Source organism: Dendropsophus ebraccatus, chromosome 9 (assembly GCF_027789765.1).
Source record: "Dendropsophus ebraccatus isolate aDenEbr1 chromosome 9, aDenEbr1.pat, whole genome shotgun sequence".
In the NCBI taxonomy this organism is placed as follows: Eukaryota; Metazoa; Chordata; class Amphibia; order Anura; family Hylidae; genus Dendropsophus; species Dendropsophus ebraccatus.
Genome location: NC_091462.1, coordinates 67,709,844 through 67,730,513, shown reverse-complemented (window position 1 = coordinate 67,730,513; position 20,670 = coordinate 67,709,844). Strand labels below are relative to the sequence as shown.

General features: G+C 45.4%; 1 protein-coding gene and 1 non-coding gene across 4 annotated transcripts in view; both read left to right on the top strand.

The window, feature by feature from the left end:
- Positions 1–20,670, top strand: part of STAT1 (signal transducer and activator of transcription 1) — a 997,040-nt gene that overhangs the window by 435,522 nt on the left and 540,848 nt on the right. The window lies entirely within an intron of this gene.
- LOC138802271 (U1 spliceosomal RNA) lies at positions 19,250–19,410 on the top strand. Its single transcript, XR_011364728.1, has one exon. It is a non-coding gene; the product is annotated as a U1 spliceosomal RNA (small nuclear RNA).

Below are 20,670 nucleotides of genomic sequence, written 5' to 3'. Positions count from 1 at the left end.
GGTCAGGTGTGGTTTGCAATTAAGCTCCATTTACTTCAGTGGAACTGAGTTTGAAACCCCACCCAATCTGGAGACAAGAGAGGGGGGAAAGTGGACATGTTTTTGTAGCACTGGATAACCCCTTTAATGCGGCACTTTCAGCAGGTTCTTCTCAGAGAACCTCCTGATATGCTGCAGTAGCTATGTATGTCAGTAATACATAGCCATTAGATGCACCCCTGTCCTCCCCTGCATTGTTGTTAAAATCGCTAAATGCTCTTATGCAAATTACTCGCATAAGATCATTTAGGTCGTTGCTCTGGGCCAGAGAGAATCGCCGCGACCCGCCCAGCCCGCCCCCTGCCCTACCGCCCACTATGCATATTCATAACTGCATAGTGGGCTCTATTCAGGACGGCTGCTCAGGGAAGCTGCTTCCTGCACAAGTGTGAACCCCCGGGCCATCGCCGATCCTCCCGGAAGTCCCTCAGGACATAAGTATAAAGTTTATTTTTTACTTACGTCCTGAGGGAGCTCCGGGAGGATCAGCAGCGGCCTGGGGGTTCACACTTGCGTATGAAGCAGCCCGTCTCTGACTCTCTTGTCTAGGACTCTTTTTTTATTTTTTATTTTTTAATAGTTGTGTACATTGAAGCTTTTCTAGTTTCTGTGGACAGATGTCAACTACATGGCCCTCGCACACACAATACAGATACAGGTTCTGGACTTGTTGCCATTGGGGCTTCTAGTCTGTAAGTTTGAGACATTCAATTTGCATTGACTCCTCCAAAACAGCTAGGGTAGGAGGCTAGATTTGAAAGCATGGAGCCTGTCAGGCTGGTCTCCTGGGGCATGGGTTCTCCTTTGAGCGTTCTTGAAACCACACTCTGTACAGGTCAGCAAGGTGATCAGGTTGAGGATTGATGGATGGTTTGCGTCCAGCTAGCTTGTCCTGATCTGACAGACCTTCCCACAACACTGCCACTAGGCTAAGGACCTGGATGCCATACTGGCCCACGGTCTGTGAACCCTAATTTATACGGAGCATTGAAGAAGCTGAGGAGGGGGCCCATGGTCTGCAAACCTTAATGTAGATGGGACAGAGCAGAAGCTGCAGAGGAAGCCTCACCAGACAGCAAGGAGACGAACACCACTTTGGAGCAATTTTTGGGGAACTTTTGGGGAATTTTTGGGGAACCGTGCAGCTCAAAGTGGATTAAGCACTGCCTTGTTAGCACTTGGGATCATCATCATCTTGTAGGGGAAGCTGGACACCTGCAGCGCCAGGGTCTTACTGTGTGGAGACTAGAACCGCTGGAGGCGCTGGGACTAGTGGTTCCTCAGGTAGTGGAATGGAAATGACATTTAGCAACAGGAGAGGCACATGGTATAGATTGGGGTCAGGCAGAAAACATAATCTGAAGAACAGACACTGGTCATGAGCAGAATTGCAGAAACACTTTTGCCAAGAATTCAACAATGCTCAGATAAGTTGGAGCAGGTGAAGCTAGATTAAATAGGTGCAGGTGTCTCTGGATTCGCAGGTGGCTGTAGCAGGTGGAGACAAGCTTCCCTTATAAATCCAGAGCAGATGGCCGCATGGGCGCCCTAGTGGGCATAGTTGTCACGGCAGCAGAAGGAGGAGGAAGACGCTGGAAGACAAGAGCATCAAGGCCTTACTTTCTGGATAAAATGGTGATGTCACGACCCGACTCCCAGAGCTGTGCGGGCTGTGGCTGCTGGAGAGGATGATGGCAGAGGGATGCTCAGTCTCCTTCCAGCGCTCTGTGTCCCTCAGTGTCTCCCTGACATCATCCTCTTCAGCAGCCACAGCCTGCACAGCTTTGGGAGTCAGGTCATGACATAACCATTTTATCCAGGAAGTGAAGCCTTGATGCAGTAGTAAGTGCAGGGAAAAAAAGCACTTTATAAGCATTTCCTGTAATAGTTGTATATTGGTGAATTTGTATAACTTCTGGGAGGCAATACACTACTTTATTAAAAATTTTCACTGGACTTTTCCTTTAATAAACAAACATTATCCTACAAATATAATTCAAAATATAAGATGACCTCCACCTCATTAGATTCTGTGTTTTCATTGCAAGAAAGTAGAGTATAAAATCAGTCAGGCCTAAACCTCCTTCCCCCTCTAACTGTGCCATCAAGTGCAATTAATTTTTTACATCACTTCTGGTATTTGAGTGTAAAGATAATATAGAACTTGTGGGAGAACAACCATCTTAATACAGTGGCGCAACTACAATGGTCGCAGGGGGTCTTAATCAGAGGGGTCCCGGCATCCCCCCCCCCGCCACTTCATTACCTTACTAACTTGGTTTGTGCAGCAGCTTGCCTCTATAGGTCACACAGACCTATGGATTCAGACTGCTGCTACACAGAAAGCGCTGGAGCCGGGTGGGGGCCTGAGGTTTCCGCCCCCGGTATGTCTGATACTCCAGCAGCTCCAGCCTCAGTCTGCAGGGCTAAGGACCCTCACCAGTCCGAGTCAGAGATCGCACATCGCCCTCCTCTCCTCCACTGAAGCCTGAACCCAGGGGGCTGGTTATGTGCAGGACTCACAAGCAGCTGTCGGGACGGTGGAAGCACTATGAGAGTGAGTGGGTCGGGGGCTGGGGGTCTGTGTATCTGCAGTGTCAGGCCACTGGCGGAACTACCGCCGTAGCAGCCATAGCGGCTGCTACGGGGCCCCGCCGCATCAGGGGGCCCGTGACGCGGGTCCCGTGCTCCTCCTGACCCGGCGACTCCTTTCCCCAACCATAGGGAAAAGGAGTCACTGGGCCAGGAGGAGCACGGGACCGACCGACAGCGCTCCTGTCAGTCCCCCGTCTGATGCGCGGCTGCCGGGGGTGTCGCGTCCTATCCCCGGCAGCGCGCGTATCATAGAGCTCTCTGTGTGCCGGAAGTCGCGGCCGCAGCATAAGTCTACAGAGAGCTCTATGATACTCGCGCTGTCGGGGATAGGACGCGACACCCCCGGCAGCCGCGCATCAGACGGGGGACTGACAGGAAAAAGGCTCGACGGGGGAGCGTGTTGTAAGGTGAGTTTGTTTGTTTTTTTTAAACCTGCTTTCCGGGGGGGGGGGAAGAAGGGGGCATCTATAAGGGGGATGGGGAGAAGAGGGCATCTATAACGGAGATGGGGAGGAGAGGGCATCTATAAGGGGGATGGGGAGAAGAGGGAATCTATAAGGAAGGGGGGGAGAGGGGGACATCTATAAGGAAGGGGGGGAGAGAGGCCATCTATAAGGGAGGGGGGATAGGAGGGCATCTATAAGGGGGATGGGGAGAAGAGGGCATCTATAAGGGGGATGGGGAGAAGGGGGCATCTATAAGGAAGGGGGGAGAGGGGGACATCTATAAGGAAGGGGGGGAGAGGAGGGCATCTATAAGGAAGGGGGGAGAGGGGGACATCTATAAGGAAGGGGGAGAGGGAGACATCTATAAGGAAGGGGGAAGAGGGGGACATCTATAAGGAAGGGGGAGAGGGAGACCTCTATAAGGAAGGGGGGAGAGGAGGGCATCTATAAGGAAGTGGGGAGAGGGGGACATCTATAAGGAAGGGGGGGAGAGAGGCCATCTATAAGGGAGGGGGGATAGGAGGGCATCTATAAGAGGGATGGGGAGAAGAGGGCATCTATAAGGGGGATGGGGAGAAGGGGGCATCTATAAGGAAGGGGGGAGAGGGGGACATCTATAAGGAAGGGGGGGAGAGGAGGGCATCTATAAGGAAGGGGGGAGAGGGGGACATCTATAAGGAAGGGGGAGAGGGAGACATCTATAAGGAAGGGGGGAGAGGGGGACATCTATAAGGAAGGGGGAGAGGGAGACCTCTATAAGGAAGGGGGGAGAGGAGGGCATCTATAAGGAAGTGGGGAGAGGGGGACATCTATAAGGAAGGGGGGGAGAGGGGGACATCTATAAGGAAGGGGGGAGAGGGAGACATCTTTAAGGAAGGGGGGAGAGAGGGACATCTATAAGGAGTGGGGGGGAGAGGAGGGCATCTTTAAGGAAGGGGGGAGAGAGGGACATCTATAAGGAGTGGGGGGGAGAGGAGGGCATCTATAAGGAAGGGGGGAGAGGGGGACATCTATAAGGAAGGGGGGGGGGAGAGGGGGACATCTATAAGAGAGGGAGAAGGGGGCATCTATAAGGGAGGGGGGGAGAGGAGGGCATCTCTAAGGGAGGGGGGGGAGAGAGGGCCATCTATAAGGAAGGGGGGGAGAGGGGGACATCTATAAGAAAGGGGGGAGAGGGGGACATCTATAAGGAAGGGGGGAGAGGGGGACATCTATAAGGAAGGGGGGGAGAGGGGGACATCTATAAGGGAGGGAGAAGGGGGCATCTATAAGGGAGGGGGGAGAGGAGGGCATCTATAAGGGAGGGGGGAGAGAGGGCCATCTATAAGGAAGGGTGGGAGAGAGGGCCATCTATAAGGAAGGGGGGGAGAGGGGGACATCTATAAGGAAGGGGGGAGAGGGACATCTATAAGGGGGGGCAACATAGGGGGAGAGGGGGCCATCTATAAGGGGACAACATAGGGGAGAGGAGCACAACATAGGGGAGAGGGATATTATAAAGGGACAAAATTGGGGGAGAGGGGAACATCTATAAAGGGACAATATAGGGGGAGAGGGGGCCATCTATAAGAGGAAAACATAGGAGGGGCCATCTATAGGGGGGGCAACATAGGGGACCATCTATTAGGGGACAACATGGGGGGCATCTATAAGGGGGACAGCATGAGGGGCTTCTATAAGGGGGCTATTTATAAGGAGGGGCGACAGAGAGGAGGGCCATATAATAAAATGGGATCACATAGAGTCAGCCTACCCACTAAATGAGGGTGTAAAGGGGCCAATGCAGATGTGCAGTATAGAGAGATGAGGATGGTGCCAGTGTGAGGAGACTAATATGTTTTTCTGGCAGATTCTGTGGATTTGTGGCTCGGAGAAGGAGATGGAGAAGAAAATGAAAAGGGAAGAACTCCGATCAGAGAAGACGTCACCTGATATAACTGTACTGTAATTTACATGGTGTACAGGACCTGTGTAGAGCTGAGTGTGTTGATGGCGTAGTGGTCGATCGACAGGGGGCGGGCGGGGGGGGGGGGCAATCAAAAGTTTGCTATGGGGCCCAGCCATTTCTAGTTACGCCCCTGTGTCTGGGCTGCTGTACACTGCTGTATCAGGCTGCTGTATCAGGCTTCCTCCACACACACAGGGGCAGGAGGTCACAGCTCCAGAGCTCTTTAGGAGGGATCATTGTGAGTTTCCTCAACAGCAGCTACAATGACTTTCCAGCTGCTACTGAGTCAGGTCACAGAATGAACCCACTTCTCCCCTGTCCCCTCCTGTTCCTCCCTCCTGCTGCACATCTGGGTGATGAATATAAGAAAAGGACAGCAGTATATACTGACACTGCTCAGTGTAGCTATCTGTGTGTGACAGAACAGTGTGTGGCAGCAGCCTAAAACAAAGACACAACTTTTTTTGAAAGAAGAAATCACCTTGCATCCCAATTCTATAGTCCCTTAAATGTTGTATTTTTCTGTGCTCTGAGCAGTGTGAGTTCAAATTTACACTGGATGTATCCGCAGCGGATACCTCTCCTGTCACTTCCAATGTAATTACATTTAAGTCCCGGCCCCTTTAACCCCCTGCCCCTGGGATGATACATTACCTGTACCATGATCCGGCCACATCTGAGGCTCCCAGCTCCCAGAGGTCCCGTGCAGCCAATCAATGACTGCAGCGGGGCCGTGCATTGATTGGCTGTGTGGGAACTCTGGGAGCTGGGAGCCTCAGATATGGTCGGATCATGGGACAGGTAATGTATCATCCCGGGGACAGGGGGTTAATGGGGCCAGAACCTACATACTCGCAGCGGGATGACAATCCCGCTGCAAGTATGTAATCAAATTGGAAGTGACAGGGGAGGTATCCGCAGCAGATTTTGCTGCAAACTCGCCAAGTGAAATCCGCTGCGGATACATTCAGTGTCAATTTAGCCCGAGGCACATTTGTTGTGTGATCATCTGTACTTATCGGTACTATTTTAAGGTAGAGGGGACTCTTTGGGGGGCCCAAGTTGACCTCTTGCACCAGGGCCCATATGACATTAGCTACGCCCTTGTCTTAATAATAGAGATTCTAGCAGCCATAGAAATTAGCAAATTAATCATGCTGATAAAGATGATTTGTCCCATTTGCTAAGTGACTGCCACAACTATTTTCATAATTTTTAGCAAATTAACAGCAGCGTCCCTTATAAAGAGTAGAATATCATTGGCGTATAACAAGAACTTTTCCGCCACCTATTGCAAATCCCTTAATCTTTTCTGTCCTTCTACTACTCTCTGCCAACGGCTCAAAATCTAAAGCAAAATGAAGTGGCAACAAAGGGAAATTCAGCTGCGTACCCCTTGATAGATTGAAAGAATCAGTTATAGCCTCATTCACCACCACTGTAGCTGTAGGAGCAATAAAATGATCTCCCCAAAAATTCCTCCATAGTTTTCCACTTAAAAATCCCCACTTCACTCTGTCAAACACTTTCGCTGCGTCGAGTGACAGAATGGAGCAGGAGGGCGGAATCTTCTATTTGAATATTCAAAAAAAACAAATACCTAAATTATCAAAAGAAAAAAAGTTTAAGGTTATAACTAGGGATGGTCCAAATCTGGATCGGTTTGGTTCGGGTTCGTATGATTCCTGCTGTCTGCCTGCTCCGTGGAGAGGGTGATTACAGCAGGAGAACAGCCTGGAAAACTGGGATACAGACATAGCCATAGGCTGTATCCCACTTTTCCAGGCGGTCCTCCCGCTGTATCCACCCGCTACACGGAGCGGACAGACAGCGGGAATCTGATGCCGAGAGTTCAGGTGCATACAAACCCAAACCTCTGCAGGTTCGGACCATCCCTAGTTATAAATATATCTGTCTCACTAATCACCTTATTATCTAAGAAAAATTCAATAAATGTTTGCAACAACATGGGCAACAATATTTCATCGAATTTTTTTTATACACGTCAAATGGTATTCCATCCAATCCCGGAGTGGATGAACCCCTAAAGCTGTACAGCACCCTTGTAGAGCTGTACAAGTTATATCTTTCTGAACTTGTGAAACCTTAGGAAGAGCACAGTTTTGCAAAAATAAAACAATTTCATCCTTGGAGGCATTTAAATCAGATATATATAGCTGTGAAAAGTCCTTAGAATCTCCTTGACTCTGTCAGGAGAGTTTAATAGTTCCTTCTTTGTTATATATTACTAAAATGTATTTAGTTTCTTCTTGAGGCCTGATAATTAGAGATAAGCGAGTCATTTAACCCCTAGACGACCCTGGACGTACCTGTACGTCGTGGGCCGTCTAGGAGAGTTCAGAGCAGGGCCGCGCGGTGGCCCCTCTCTGAACCGCCGCAGTCCCGAGTGCCGCATGTGGACCGGGACCGCAGCTATTAGCCGCGCCTGCTAATTAAGTTATCAGATGCAGCTGTTAAAGTTCACAGCTGCATCTGATTACTATATGCAGCCTCATCCCTGGTGTCTAGTGAGGGGATCGCGCAGGAAAATACCAAAGTGCAAAACTGTGTATCTTTTGTTGCATCAAATCCAGAAAAATTGTAATAAAAAGCAATTAAAAAGTTGCATATGCGCAATCAAGGTACCGATAGAAAGTAAACATCATGGCGCAAAAAATGGCACCTCACACAGCCCCATAGACCAAAGTATAAAAGCGTTATAAGCATGGTAATAGAGCGAGTTTTATGAACATATATTTGTTAATGGTTTGAATTTTTTAAAAGCCATCGAATAAAATAAAAGTTATACATGTTACATATCGTTGTATTCGTAACGACTTGAGGAACATATATAACAAGTTTTACCCCAGGGCGAACAGCGTAAAAACAAGAACCCTTTAAATTAAAAAAAATGCATTTTTATTTTCAATTTTACCACACATTGAATTTTTTCCTGCTTTTTCAGTGTACTTTATGAAAAAAATTCAGCCTGTCATTGCAAAGTGCAATTAGTGGCACAAAAAATAAGGGCTCATGTGGGTTTCTTGGTGAAAAAATGCAACTGCGATGGCCTTTTAAGCACAAGGAGGAAAAAACAAACACGAAAATTTTTTAATTTACCCGGTCCTCTAAGGGTTAAAAATTTTGTTTGCAACATTCCCGATTGTATAGCAAACTGAACTTAACCAATCTATACATACCTGTCCATGCTTCCCCAGTGTCCTCCTCCATGTCTTTAGCCATCTACAGCCCACTTAGGCAATCACTGACTAAGGGACCCTGATTGGCTGACCGTGGCCAGTGATTGACCGAGCTGGCTGTGACTCTCAAGTTACAAAAGCCCACTTAGCCAACCACTGGCTGTGTTGCCGTCCCTTCTGACTTAGTCAGTGGGCTGTCACTCTCCACTTAGCCAATCACTGAGTAGCTGAGAACAGAGTGGAAGAGAATTCCCTTTTTTCAATTTTTGATGGATTCCGGGAAGGTGAAATATCTGGATTTTTTTTCAGTATCTTGAGGGGGGGCCCCTAAGAATTTGAAGCACGCTCAGTGTCCTGTTACATTCATGATATTCAGGGTGTGCTAAAGGTTTAAAGAGCTGGCCGTGGTAGACGATTTTATAAGTATGTCCCCGTTATGGTATAACTCCAATTTTAGTGAAGTGTATAGATTGGAGACCCTCCCTGGTATGGCTGTGGCGAAGGTGAGTAAGATGGGGTATGTGTTGCATGGTGGGAGTATGCAAGAATGGTTGGTGTTAAAGCTAGATTTGATCTGGGTGAGAATGTATGGTGGGAATATTTGCGGCTGAAACATGCGTGGTAATGGGAGAAGGAAATTCCTCAGTTATCTAATGTTTCTGGTGTCTTAAAGTCTGTTCTAGAAGGGAAAATAAAAGCTACAGCGGTATCGGCGATATATAGGAATATTATGGAGCGGGTTGCAGGGACTCCGAGAAGTGTGGCGGTTTGGGATAGGGAGTTGGGTCCTTTGGAGGAGGATACGTGGGCTATGATATATAAGAACATAAGGAAGATATCTAAAAATGGGGGTCATCGTCTGGTCCAGATAAACATACTCAATAGGACTTATTTTACCCCTGACTTTTTTTTTTCGGATTAACAGGTGGGAGGGGGATGCATGCCCAAGGTTTCAGCTGGATTTTTGCATATGTTCTGGCAATGTAGTGAAATTGGAAAGTTCTGGATGGAGGTTTTTAAATAGGTTTCGTTGGATATTGGGGGTACTATGGAGCCATCCCCGCGGGTAGCGCTTCTGGAGGTAGACCCTGTATCTGGTCTTAATAAAAGGAAGAAAGGGGAGATTATAAGGAAGATTTTCTATGCCAGACTTTCAATTGCCCGGAAATGGCTCTCCCCTATCCCCCCGACGGTAAATGAATGGAGGGTACTTGCTGGGACATTTGAGCAGTACAATCTGGCGTCTCTTTAGGGATTGATGGGGTGATAAGTTGGGGAGGGGTTCAAGCCAACGTGGGGGGGGGGGGGGGGGGGATGGACGGGTGGGTTAGGAGCTGATGGGGGTTAAAGTGGATTTGAAACTGTGAAATGTTATGTAAATATGTGATTATTTCTGCTTTTTTTTGTGCGCAGATAAGTACTGAGTTGTGCAATTAGAGTTTTTTGTATTTGAAACTTAATAAAAAATGTATTATATAAAAAAAAAAACACTTCAAGTCAGCTTTTATATATATATATATATATATATATATATATATATATATATATACCGACTGCTGATGCCCCTGGCCGTAGGGCTTTATATATACGTTCCGGCTGTGACGGGGTATTAATGTTTGCAGGAATGCTTTATTGTGAGCAGCCCTGAACACGTTAGTGTCTCAGGAGCCGTACATAATGAAAGGCAGTCATGATCACGTCGCTGCCTGTTATTAATTCATTAAACATTGCAATTTATAGTGATTGAGGCATTTAGGGGGCATTTAGTAAAAGGATAAATACCAGTCACTGACTGATCTGGTTCCTATCACTTTTCCTGAAAGGCAGAGGAGAAATACTTACCTCCATTTGACAGACTGCCCTCTGGTTTTTATGTGTGTTTGTCAGATGTTTTTATAACATACAGAAATATAATTGCAATCATATTATGAGTAACAAAAGCTTATATTGACAGCTAGAATGAGTTAATGCAGCAAGTCAATATTTGCAGTGTTGACCCTTCTTCTTCAGGACCTCTGCAATTCTCTCTGGCATGCTCTCAATCAACTTCTGGACCAAATCCTGACTAATAGCAGTCCATTCTTGCACAATCAATTCTTGCATTTTGTCATAATTTGTTGGTTTTTGTTTGTCTACCTGTCTCTTGATGATTGACCACAAGTTCTCAATGGGATTAAGATCTGGGGAGTTTCCAGGCCATGGACCCAAAATCTCTATGTTTTGTTCCCTGAGCCATTTAGTTATCACCTTTGCTTTATGGCAAGGTGCTCCATTAAGCTGGAAAAGGCATTGCTGATCGCTAAACTGCTCTTGGACGGTTGGGAGAAGTTGCTCTTGGAGGACATTCTGGTACTATTCTTTATTCATGGCTGTGTTTTTAGGCAAGACTGTGAGAGAGCCGATTCCCTTGGCTGAGAAGCAACCCCACACATGAATGGTTTCAGGATGCTTTACAGTTGGCATGAGACAAGAATGGTGGTAGCGCTCACCTCGTCTTCTCCGAATAAGCTGTTTTTCAGATGTCCCAAACAATCAGAAAGGGGATTCATCAGAGAAAATGACTTTACCCCAGTCCTCAGCAGTCCAGTCCCTGTACCTTTTGCAGAATATCTGGAGTATATGCAAATTGTCATTTTCAAAACTGAAGCAGTAGACTTTGTAAAAATTAATATTTGTATCATTCTCAAAACTTTTGGCCATGACTGTATGTTCAGATTGCCAATAGTACTGATCAATGCTATTCATAAGGAAAAAAAAAACTCCCTCACTAAGGCCGCCATAGAATCCCTCCTGCCTCAGTGTCCCATAGTTTGTCTATGGGAGGGCTTGTGCGCCACTGCTCTCTGCACTAAGAACTGACATGTTAATTCTTTGCACGGATAGCGGCTGGAACGGAGGTGCACGACAAAATATGGGACACTTGAGACAGGAGGGATCTTCTGCGGAATTCCGCCACACTTAGTGTGAACATACTGTAAAAGTTTAATTGATCCCCTTTACACTGATCAATGGTATGCCTATGGCATAGTAATGATCAGTGTATGGAATCTAATGATTGCATGTAAAAGTCCCCCAAGGGGACTTAAAATGTGTTAAAAAAAAAGTAAAAATGTTTTTGAAAATACCTCAAAGCCCCTCCACTAATAAAAGTTTAAATCCCCCCCCAACCTATTACATAAATAAAACATATAAAAATGAATAAATAAATGAACATATTACCATGGCATGCGTAATTATCCGCTCTAATAAAATAAAACAATTGTCATCCCGCACAAATGAAAATTTTGTAAATATATATTTATTTAATAAAAAGTGATCAAAGCTTCCGATCGACACAAATCAGGTATTAATAAAAACTAGAGATCATGGTGCAAAAAATTACAGCCCATGCAGCCCCATAGATGAAAAACTAAAACTGTTATAAAAGTCACAATAGGGCCATTTTATTAATAATTAATTGCAAAAAAAAACATTACAGAATCTGTGTAAGGCTATGTTCGGCCGTGGCTTATATTGTGTATGCATTAGGCTGGCACAACCTCTCGGTCCCTCCTCCCCACCTTCCTCATCATTAGGAATGCTCCTGGCAGATTGCCTCCTATTCATCAGCTGAGTGAGCCCGGCACATGGGCTGGATCGTTAAGGCACCTGTGTAGTTTTCACTGCAGAGGAATAGGAAAAATGGTGAAGAGGGTGGGGAGGAGGGACGGAGAGGTTGTGCTAGCCTAATGCATACACAAACTAAGCCACGGCCAAATGGCATGGGGCTGCTATCTTAAAAGTTGTTTTTTTATGACAATAGCTGCATCATCTGCCAAACGGACCACAGGACAAATCTTGGATTAAAAGCAGCTATCTGAAGGTACAAGCGGTTTGGGGGGGGGGGGGGGGGGGGTCAGATTGTGGATACAGAGTCGCTTTAACTAACTTTGGGATGCTGAGATCGAAAATGATGTTCAAATTTTGAAATTGGCTCTAATTTTCAAGATATAGATGTACTTTCTATATTTCTCACAGCCTGTGATACAGTACTGGGAAAATTTTGCATCATCAGTGTTGCATCATCAATTAGTATATTGCATCATCTTAGAATGACCAATATAAGGATATAAAAGACCATGAGGGAGATAATCAAAAACTATCTAACAGTAAAACTGTCTTAGTTTCCCATGGTAACCAATCAGAGATCAGCTTACTGCTTGTTGTAAAATGAAAGCTCCGCCCTGATTGGTTGTCATAGGTAACAAAGACAGTTTTACTGTTAGACAGTTTTATCTTCCCCCCATGTGATGCAATCCTAACTAATATTGCATAACACAGTTTATATATTCTCCCTTATCAGTCATCCAGCAATTGTTACAGTTCGTATGACGTCTTTCAGTCTGTATATTTTCATTACAGTTCGGTTCATATCGTTCAGCCTATTTACATTTAGCGATGCCTCAGATCTTCCATAATAAAGCAGATAATTTCTGCTATATATGTGGTGAAGTCACCTTTTCATCACAGAAGCGAAATCTGACTCCTTTGGTTAAGTAAGCCTACCACTTGTTTTTGGCTGCAAAATAGGATATCAGGACAAGAGTTGGGTTCCACTCCATACCTTAAGACAGTGGTTGAACGGGAAGAGACAATCTCTTCTGCTGCCAGGGTTGTTTTATTGCTGGCTGGGCTTTGACAGCAGGGGCTCTGAAAACCAGACCAGGGCTGGTGAGGACTGTGTATGGGCACTGCAACAAGCATTTATCCCTATTGACACAGACACCCCTGCAGCACATTCTGAGCTTGCTTACTGGCTTCATGAACTGATAAACCTAGGATACAGACACTGGAGTCCCACAGCTTGCGGCAGCTTCACAACGGAGGATGAAAGTTATTAGTGCAGGAGCTGATAGGGTTAAAGACCAGTGCGCAGGACATCTGTGCCTTATCAGCTTCTGCACTGAAAACCTCCGACCTGCATTTCGTGGCTGCCGGCAGGCTGCAGGGCTCGGTTGTGCGTGTCCGAGGTTCATCACTGCAGAAAGTTAGTAAGACTGTACTTCCTCTTACGTAGCCCCTCAACCTGCGGCGCGTACCCCCTGTGGTATGCGTACCGCAGGTTGAGAAACCCTGCCATATAATATTTATATGCCCCCTCTGTGCCCATATATAATTGTTTCATGCCCCCTCTTTGCCCCAATTACTTTTTTTATACCCCCTGTGCCCGAATTAGTTCTTCTATGCCCCCCTGAGAACCCCGCCCTCTGTGTACCCCAATTCTATTCTATGCCCCATATAGCTGGCCCCTCTACTGCTCCCAAACTCCTGTGCAGTACCCCCGTCAGAGAAAAAAACAAACAAGCAACAACTCACCTGTCACCCGTTCCTGCAGCTCCTCTCTCTTTCAACGCAGACAGCATGGTACTCTGCCTGCGTCGGACGTCCCCACGGCCGCTATCAGTCGTCAGCGTGTGCGTCTTAAAGACACACACACACACACACACACAAGGGGCCGCCCGGACGTCTGACACAGGCAGAGTCTCCTGTACCATGCTGTCTGCGTCGGAAGAAGAGCGAGAAGACGCGCGCTGCCAGGAGAGGAGCTGCAGGAACGGGTGACAGTTGAGTTGTTGCTTGTTTGTTTGTTTTTTTCCCTCTGTCCCACCACACCGTCCTCAGCCCGGCAGCAGCCCTCGCCTGCTGATTAAGCAGCCCAGCAGCGGAGGGCCACTCCGGTGCTGTTTATAATAATGTAATTTTTTTTATTATAGACTCCTGGCGGCCCATGGCCTGGTAATCTGGCCAGCCCAACGGGCATTTGCCCGCTGTGCCAGATTACCAGTCCGGGCCTGTATGGGGGCCATCCACTCAATTTCAACATTGTGTGAACAGATCCTATCTGTGTTTTTATTCCACTCCTGGTTTTGGTTGCAATATGAGGACTACAATACTGACTGAAATATACGTAGTGTGAACCCAGCCTAAAAGTGACTTTGCCTCTTAAAGATTGACTTTGCCCTTTAAGAGCAACTTTGGTACGGTCCCCTTAAGAGTGTCTTTGATACAGTCCCTTTTCCCTTTTGGTGCCTCTTCTATAAGAGCAACTATGGTGCCATCCTTTTAAGAGCGACTTTGGTGCTGGCCCTTTAACCTCTTCTGCATCAGGGGGTAACTGTACGCATTGACCCCGCTCTGAACCATCGCGATCCCGGGTGCTATCTGCACCCGGGCCCGCGGCGATCGGACCACGACCGCTAATTAGCCATTTAAATGAAGCTTTCAGAAACGACAGCTGCATTTAAATGTATTATATCCCCCTTTCCCTGGTCTTCAGTGGGGGAATCCCCCCCCCCCCCCCACCGCGCGCGATGCGATCATTGAGGGGGAGATCCCTTCTCCTTACCAGGCTGTGGCTCAGCGTCGTACTGATCCTGGCTTGGCAATCGATGTATCTGGTCTGGTGCAGACCAGAGTAAGGCTATGTTCACACAAAATCATTTTTAAGTAAAGAACGGATGCTGATTGCAATTGCCTCAGCGTCCGTTCTTTACTGCAGGGGCGGCATTGCATTTAAGTCAATGCAATGCCGCCCGCTGTGTTCAGACATCGTTCTTCTAACGCCCGATCTTTAGAACTGGCGTTAGAATAAAGTGCCTGTACATTATTTCCGGACGCTGTTCACTGAACAGCGTCCGGAAACATCAGCTGTTCGCACATTGCGTTGGAGTGAATGGCTAATTGATTTGCGGGCACAGCCGCCGGTGCCCGCAAATCAATTGTGAAAAAAAAAAAAGTTCCTGCAGCCGATACGAAGGTATCGACTGCAGGAACGGGCTGAGTGCAGCCCGGCGGCCGGCTGTTTAAAAGCCTCAATTGCTAAGCAGCGGACGCTGTTAAACGGTGTGTGAACCGTTGAGATCACTGCAGTGATAATAAAAGTCCCCCAGGGGGACTAAAAGTTAAAGTATGAAGTTAAAAAAAGTGTTTTAATTAATAAAAAAAAATCCCCTCCCCTAATTATCACATTTCTGATCTTGCATGGTAAACTGCATAAGCGCAAAAACCCACCAAAGTGCAAAATTGCACATTTTTTTGTCACATCAAAAATTGTAATAAAAAGTGATCAAAAAGTCGCAAATAAGCCAACAAAGTACTTAAGGAAAGTACAGATCATGGCGCAAAACCTCACAAAACCCCATAGACCAAAGAATAAAAGCGTTATAAGGTTGGAAATAGAGCAATTTTAACCCTTAGGGGACACAGCCAGTTTTCATTTTTGCGCTTTAGTTTTTTTTCTCCATAGCGCGTGCATTTTTCCACCTAGAGACCCAGATGAGCCCTTATTTTTTTTGCCACTGTTTGTACTTTGTAATGGCACACATAATTTTTGCCTAAAATATGCGTGAAACCAGGAAGAAATTAAATGGGTGGTGAAATTGGAAAAAAAATATATTTTTTTTTGGGGGGGTGGGGGTTGTTTTTACGCTGTTTGCCCTAGGGTAAAACTGACTTGTTATACATGTTCCTCAAGTAAGTATGATTACAACGATATGTAACTTGTATAACATTTATTTTATTTGATGGTTTTAAAAAATTTAAACCTTTTTGGAAAAAAATATGTTCCTTAATATTGCTCTATTACCATTATAAAATAATCTGTACTTTCTATCAGTACCTTGCTTGCATATATGAGTTTTTGTGATCACTTTTTATTACAATTTTTTTTTATAGATATGATGCGACCAAAAATGCACAATTTTGCACTTTGGAATTTTTTGGCGCTTACGCCGTTTACCGTGCGAGATCGGTAATGTGATAGTTTAATAGATCAAGTGATTATGCATGCAGCAATACCAAACAAGTTTATTTATTTATTTTTATTTATAAAATGGGGAAAGAGGGTGATTCTGACTTTTATTAGGGGAGGGGATTTTGTATTAATAAAATTTTTTTTATATATTTTTTTATACACATACTAGAAGCCCCCCTGGGACTAGTATGACTGCTATGATCTGTCATTGAGATCTATGCAGTATAGATATATTGCATAGATCCATGAGATAGAAATTCTATTGCTTTCGGCTGCTGTAGCCGAAAGCAATAGAATGCCAAGCCGGGATCAGCGCCATTACAGTGCAGACCCCAACCAGCTTCAGATGCGGAGATCGCCCCTCTGCGATCACGTCGCGTGGGGGGGGGGGGCGATCCCCCCACTAATCCACCAGGGAAGGGCTACAACAAGTATTTAGAGGCAGCTGTCAAATTTGACAGCTGCATCTAAATACTTAACTAGCGGGCATGGCGATCAGACCATGCCTGCTAATAGCCGCGGTCCTGGGCTGCATGTAGCACCCTGGATCGCGGCCGTTCAGAGGGGATCCCCCTCTGAACTCCCATAGCTGCACCAGGACGTACAGTAACGTCCGTGCAGCTATGGGTTAAACACTGACTAAAGCAGTCAGATTAAATAAAAGTTATATAAATTAGATATATCGTTGTAATCGTACCGACTTAAAGTGACACTGTCACCCCCTTTGTGCATTCTGACTTCTCTACACAGATGTAAAGGGTAAATTTAGCGTTTTTCATACCTTATTTTTTATCATACATCATGGTGCTTGTTCAAGTATAAAGTGATCTTTCATCAACTGCAGATTGCGTTAAGTGGGTGGGACCTCGCGGCATTAGCACCACTTAGCCCCGCCCACAACACCACAGTTGGCCCCCTTGAGGCCCATTGGTGGGCCGACCTAGAAGGGGTGGGGCCTAGACCTTTAGGCCAGCCTGTTCCAATGGCCGTTGAGGGGGCGGGGCCAGCAGTGAAGTTGGGGGCGGGGCTAAGTGGCGCTAATGGTGCGATGCCCCTCCCACTTAACACAATCTGCAGTTGATAAAAGATGACTTTTTACTTGAACAAGCACCATGATGTATGATATAAAATAAGGTATGAAAACCGCTAAATTTATCCTTTACACCTCTGTAGAGATGTCAAAATGCACAAAGGGGGTGAAGTGTCACTTTAAGGAACATATATAACATCACAGTTTTACTATAGAAGGAATGGCTGAAACACAAAACCCCCCAAAATGGTTTCACAGCATACTTTATGAAAAAAATTAATCTTTCATTGCAAAGTACAATTAGTGGCAGAAAAAATAAGGTCTCTTGTGGGTCTGTAGGTGAAAAAATGCAAGCACTATGGTCTTTTAAACACGAGGATGAAAAAAATTACAACCCAAAAACAAATATTAGCCCAGTCCTGAAGGGGTTAAGAGTGAATTCAGTACCGTCTCTTTAAAGGACAACTCTGGCCAAAAGTATTTTTTAATTTGTTATTACTTATAGAAAGTTAGACAAATTCCTAATGTACATTAATTATGGGAAATGCACATATTCTGCTATTTCCCTTAATTTGGTAGGTCATAGAATCTTCAAATGCTCTCTTAAACTGTGACGTCACAAATCAGTTGCAACTCCTATGGAGTGTCCAGCAGGAGGCACACTAAATATAGAATTCAATGAGTACCATTGACCTATATATATATATATATATATATATATATATATATATATATATATATATATATATATATATATTATATATATATAGTGCGCCCCTGCTGGACACTCTATGGAATCAATGGCTGTCTATGTAACACGTTTGTCTGCACACATAAACACTGTACTACTCCCCCATCATCTGCTCATAGTATGAGCAGATGATGGGGGAGTAGTACCAGGGCTATCCCCATCACTGTCAATGCCGCTCCTGCAATTCACCTGATCCTAGAGCCACATATGCCCTGGTACTACTTCCCCATCATCTGCTAGTATGAGCAGATGATGGGGTAAGTAGTACAGAGCATATGTGTTCAGACAGACGTGTTACTTGACAGCCATTGATTCCATAGTGTCCAGCAGTGGCGCACTATATATAGTCAATGGCACTCTGAATTCTATATATAGTGCGTCCCCTGCTCGACACTCCATAGGAATTACAACTGATTCCTGACATCATGGTTTTTGAGAGCATTTGAAGATTCCATTATCTACTAAATTAAGGGAAGTAGCAGTATATGTACATTTCCCCTAATTAATGTACATTAGGAATTTGTCTAACTTTCCATAAGTGATAACATTAAAAAAATATATATTTTTCCCCGAACTTCTCCTTTAGGAGTGACTGAAATATCGACTTCTTAAGAGTAATATCCACAGCAGCCTTATAATAGTAAAGAACATTGCTCAATTACCGTGACAATATTGTGGAAATCTGTGAGTCAGTGAGGCAAAATCATTAATGACCTTTTAAAAGCAGAGTTAGAGGTGTGGGGATTAGTTCAAATGGCAATAGAAAAGTCTCTCTCCATATGTAGTTTAGCCAAACTGGAAAACCCAGCCTGGAATTCGTGGGAACATTCATCCTACCCAGCTCTAAGGGCCCTGTTACACCAAAAGATTTCTTAAGCAATCATATATGTAAAGATGCGTATAACGTACGAGAAATACCTTTGTGTAGCAGTTCCTCTGTGTAAGCTCTCCGAAGTCACGAGAGCATATACTCACAAGAGTGCAAACTTTGCAGGTAAACTTTAGCTTTTTATTATGGTAACTCGTACAGGACACAATAGTAAGACGCTCACAGGCTGATACGTGTTCTCATCTCAGCGCATGAAGAAGGAGGAGCCTATCCTCCGAAACGTCCGCCGTGAGGTCGGATGGTTTGGACTGAGATGAGAACACGTATCAGCCTGTGAGCGTCTTACTATTGTGTCCTGTACGAGTTACCATAATAAAAAGCTAAAGTTTACCTGCAAAGTTTGCATTCGTGTGAGTATATGCTCTCGTGACTTCGGAGAGCTTACACAGAGGAACTGCTACATAAAGGTATTTCTCGTACGTTATACGCATCTTTACATATATGATTGCTTAAGTTACTTCGGACATAGTGGGTGTCCGGGATGATGCGGATGGACTTCACATTTCATAAATTTAGTGCGGTGTTGGTTATTTATTGTGAAGACCAAAAGATTTCTGGCATACTTACCTGGCAGGGGGAGATACCATGATCACTAAGGTGGTTCTCCCAGGGGCTCATCTATTGCACTCCAGGTGTACTGACCCCTGCGATTTCCCCAAATGCAGGAAACTTGATTGCATAATTTATGGTAGTGGGGGACTGTGTTTGTGCTTTCCCCTGAGGAAAAAAAAAAATGTTTCTGACATTATCGGACAGATTTTTTTCAGCCAAATTCAGGAATGGACTATAAACACAGAAAAGGTTGTAAAGATAAGACTGAGATTTCTCCTCTTTTCAAATCCATTCCTGGCTTTGGTTGAAAAAATCTGTAAGATAATCGGTCAGACCTCTTTTGGTGTAATAGGGCCTTAAAACTGCTCCGTTAAAAGACTGATCCGGATCAGCTGTGCAAACAGCTATATTATTTAAAGAAAAGTGTCAGTAACCTAGGGTTACTGACAAAAGCTACTGGCTTACCTCACCGAGGCCAGACACGTGAAGTGAGCCTTTTAAAAGCCGAGTTGAGGCTTTTGAGGTGAGCTTTTTGAAAGTGAAGTTATCGGCCCTTAAGGTGAGCACTCTAAAAAGTACTTTTGAGGCCCTAGAGGTGAGCCTTTTAAAAGCAGAGTTTGAGGCCCTTGAGGTAAGTCCTCGAAAAAAAATGTATGGGTGGCCCTTAAGGTGAACCTCCTAAAATTATATGGAGGCCCTTCAGGTAAGCCCTCAAAAAATTATATGGAGGCCCATCAGATGAGCCCTCAGAAAATTTGTATGAATGGTCCTTAAGGTGACCCCTTGAAAAAATTATGAGCATGGCCCTTTAGGTGAGCCTTAATGCTGTTTTTTTTTTTTTAAATGGCATCTTTCTATGGTGGTTGAGGAGGAAATTAGCTGAAGCAGACACATGGCACTTCACTTTTGGCTGCTTTCCACCAGTGGAGAAGCAAAGTCTTGGTCTATCTAGTGGCTGTTCATATTTATGAGCATTAGCTGTGCTGATAATCTGTGATTATGCCCCCGGCTGCCCTGAACTCCCTTTCTAACAGAACGCTGTGCGCAGGGCAGGCCAGCACTGGACAATTTGGGAAAAGGAACCAAAAAGAGCTCCTGGCCGTGGGCAAGGGTTTGATGACTCTGTTGACAAAGGGCAGGTTGGGAGGAAGAAGGGTCAGAGTGAGGTTTGTGAAGTCCAGACTCTTGGCTACCGACAAGGCTGGACTGTGTAGATGATTGGTTGGTGGACAAGTGAGTTTTGGTGGACAGGCGTTATCAACTATCAACTTTCCCACCTGTTCATGCTGCTCAGACCTCAACAGTGCTGTATCCCGGCCCCCCACTTAACTGTCCCATGAAGCCAGGCATGCTGAATGACAGTATTAGCAAAACAGTAGTAGCAATTTTTTATTTTTTTTTGGACACAGTCTCAATATACAGCCAAAT